This window comes from Mus caroli, chromosome 2 (assembly GCF_900094665.2).
Source record: "Mus caroli chromosome 2, CAROLI_EIJ_v1.1, whole genome shotgun sequence".
In the NCBI taxonomy this organism is placed as follows: domain Eukaryota; kingdom Metazoa; phylum Chordata; class Mammalia; order Rodentia; family Muridae; genus Mus; species Mus caroli.
The window spans coordinates 109,898,401-109,901,736 of record NC_034571.1 but is presented as its reverse complement, the minus strand read 5'-3'; the positions used below and the strand labels follow the sequence as shown (position 1 = coordinate 109,901,736).

Below are 3,336 nucleotides of genomic sequence, written 5' to 3'. Positions count from 1 at the left end.
ACCAAACCCCCCTCCTTCCTAGTTTATCATTCCTGTGTATATATCTTTTGAAAAATTTTTGTTTTATTATTTACTGATGTGTATGTGTCTGAGTTGGTGTACACATGCGTTTTAATGCCATGTGTAGTCCAGAAGTATGTCTGATCCCATGGTGCTGAAGTTGCAGATGGTTATGGGTAGCTCAACTCGGGTCTGTGAACCCAACCATGGTTTTGTGCAGGAGCAGCAATCACTCTTAACCAGTACTGCATCCCTCTAACCCCTATGCCTGTTTCCTTCCTGAACTCCTCCTCCTGTATCCTGTCCACTTTCCTCTAGTCTCTGTCCATTAACTCGGGCTCTGTGAAGATTTCTTCCCAGCTTTTGAACTTAAGTTCTCATATCTAATAATTAAAATACACTCATGACATTATTTTGTGAATGCAAGCTCTGCCTTTCCAAATTATTTTTAAAATTTCAGAGGCAAAAGATATTTTCTTAACCTGCATTTTCATCTTTTGGCTCAGCAGATTCTACAAGGACCCAGGTGGAAAGGATGACCTCATAAAAGCAGACTGAGCTCTGAGAAATATCCTCTATGTGTGAAAGAAGTAGTAAGGGAGGCATCTTTAATGGTGAGAATGCTATTAACTTATGTTCAATTTTTACTAGCTGATCTTTGCTTTCTAACAGAATCACAAAAAAAAAAACCCACACAGATTATTTTAACCCTATATGAACTATCTTGCTGATCCACTTACATTTATTTATTTATTTATTCTCTGTTAAATGGTGGCTTGCAAAGTTGTTTACATGTTAGAATGATCTGGAAGTTTAAAAAAAATCATGTATAGAAAATACCACAGGCCAGTTAAGTCGGAATTTCTACAAATGGAGTGAAGATAGCAATGTAATTTTTTTAAAGTTCTTTTGAGATTCCGGTATACAGCCAAGGTTTAGGACCATTGTTGAACATCAAACTATGTAAAGTATGATAAAGAGAATCCCCAGATTAAGGGATGGGGAGATGGCTTAGTGGGTAAGAACACTTGTTCCCCAAGCATGAAGATGTGAGTTCAAATCCCAAGCATGTATATATATATATATATATATATATATATATATATATATATATATATATATATATATGCTTGGCCAGGCATGTCCTTGTGGACCTGACTTCAATCTCCCAGCACCTACATAAAAGATCGGCATAGCCACAAATGCCTTTAGTCCCAGTACTGTGGGTGGGAGAAAGGTGGATCTAGGAACTTAGGGGTCATTAATTCTAGTTTAAAATAATAATAATGAGGTTCGGGTTCAGTGAAAGACTTCAGTCTCAAGAGAGTAAGTTGGGAAATTATAGAGCATCCTCCTCTGGTCTCTTCATTCACATGCAGAGTCATGCACACTTGTACACACATAAATACACTATGCACACCACACACAGAGAGACAGAATATGCAGATAAGCATGTGCACACACATACAAAACAACAACAACCAAACAAAGAGAGAACCCTAAACTAAAGTAAGTAATAAATAAATAAATATCAAGGTCTGGAGTTTTGTAATAGTCTACACCAATCTGTGGTCTCCCCTCTGGACTCTGACCTCTTCTTCCGTAGCTACAGAAGGCATTCTCTGCAGAGGACTGGAAGCTGGAGCTGAAGGACAATCCTGTGGGAGAACTGAACCTCCTTGCTGCAGCAGGTTATGCATAGTCACTGTTGCTCCTGCTTACCTGTTCTCCTAATTGGTATCCATTATTTAAACCCTAAATGGAATGTCATTTCTCTAACAACTTCGGTACTCCAATATTTGAAACATTAGTCACACCTTCTTAAATGTGCTATTATTTGTTCACAGCGTGCACAATATACAGAAATTTGAGTGTTTATTTGCTTGATATACTTCCATTTTCTTCCTCATACCTTTAGATTTTGAGCTCAGTGATGGAACAGACCATACCATCTGCTTTCCTCAGTGCTGTAAAGTGGATGCCTATCATGGTGCATGAATTAGGAGCTTAGTATGTCCTTGGTGAAAGAACAGAAATCAAAGCACTGGGTCCTGGTGAGTATTTATTGGAGTTGGGAGTTGCAGAGTCCCATGCGTCCCTGAAGAATATTCTGTAAACAATGATATAGAGTAAAGGGATCCCCAGCCATGCAATGTGGATAGTGATGCTTACATATGGTATAGGCCTTAAACCCATGTGGATGCTTTATTGGAGGAACAAATGTTCATGTTTTAAGTCCAAGATATTGGCATTCATACTATGAAGACAGAAATAGGAGTAAATTTGCCAATTGGCTCTGACACCCTTCACAACGTTATGTGCTTCTGAACTGCTGATTTAGATCATTCTTAGCATTACTTTCAGAAGCCCTGTTCCACTTGGAGCCAAGAGGCTTTGTGCTAAAATTACAAAGGTAGGCTTAAACGTTTTCTCTAGAGAAGAGATGGGTTCTTTTAAATAATATCTCTGCAAATTAAGTCCCCCCACCCAGTACTTTTCACCCTTTTTATTAATGGAGCTCACGGACTCTTAACCAGATGTAAACCTGTCAACTACCATAATGACCACACTGGCACAGCATCCCCACTGGTGCAATAGAGGCACAAATGTCATAAAAGTAACCAACTACCTTTTGATTTGATTTAAAGTCCACCTCACAAGATAAACTCCATCCTTGTTTCTGTGCCAAGTAACTATAGCTGAACACTCCACAGTTCCTAGAAGACAATCTACTATTGTTATTTTACTAAATGAACCTAGTATTAAACCAACTCCCAACAACTTATCATTGTGCCCATAGATTAGCACATCTCAATCCTTGTCAGATAAGATTCTTTTTACAGTAAGTGATAGTAAGCAGAGACCCTATACTTTCTTTTTTTTTTTTTTTTTTTTTTTTGGGTTTTTTTTTTTTTTTTCTGGTTTTTCGAGACAGGGTTTTTCTATGTAGCCCTGGCTGTCCTGGAACTCACTCTATAGACCAGGCTGGCCTTGAACTCAGAAATCCACCTGCCTCTGCCTCCCGAGTGCTGGGATTAAAGGCGTGTGCCACCACGCCCGGCGACCCTATACTTTTAAGATACAGAGAATAAGATACTGTGGAGTGTACATCCCCCAATAGGATATCTTTATCACACCCTCTTCTCCCAGGGCTCAGGGACCATTGCAGAAGTAGGAGTAGGAAGAGTATAAGAGCCAGAAGCAGTTTATGACTACATCAGAACAATGGGTTTTGTAGACAACGGAGAAGGTGCACATACTAACGCACAGTGACAACATGCACAAGACCTGTGTAAGGAAGGTGGGCAGGAAATCCCATCCCTGGCTCAGGAGCTA

At 39.4% G+C, this 3,336-nt stretch overlaps 1 long non-coding RNA gene across 1 annotated transcript; it reads left to right on the top strand.

Annotated features, from left to right (window-relative positions):
* Positions 1–521: 521 nt before the first annotated feature.
* Positions 522–2,048, top strand: LOC115030393. Its single transcript, XR_003835990.1, has 3 exons — positions 522–614; positions 1,607–1,691; positions 1,919–2,048. It is a non-coding gene; the product is annotated as an uncharacterized LOC115030393 (long non-coding RNA).
* Positions 2,049–3,336: the final 1,288 nt, after the last annotated feature.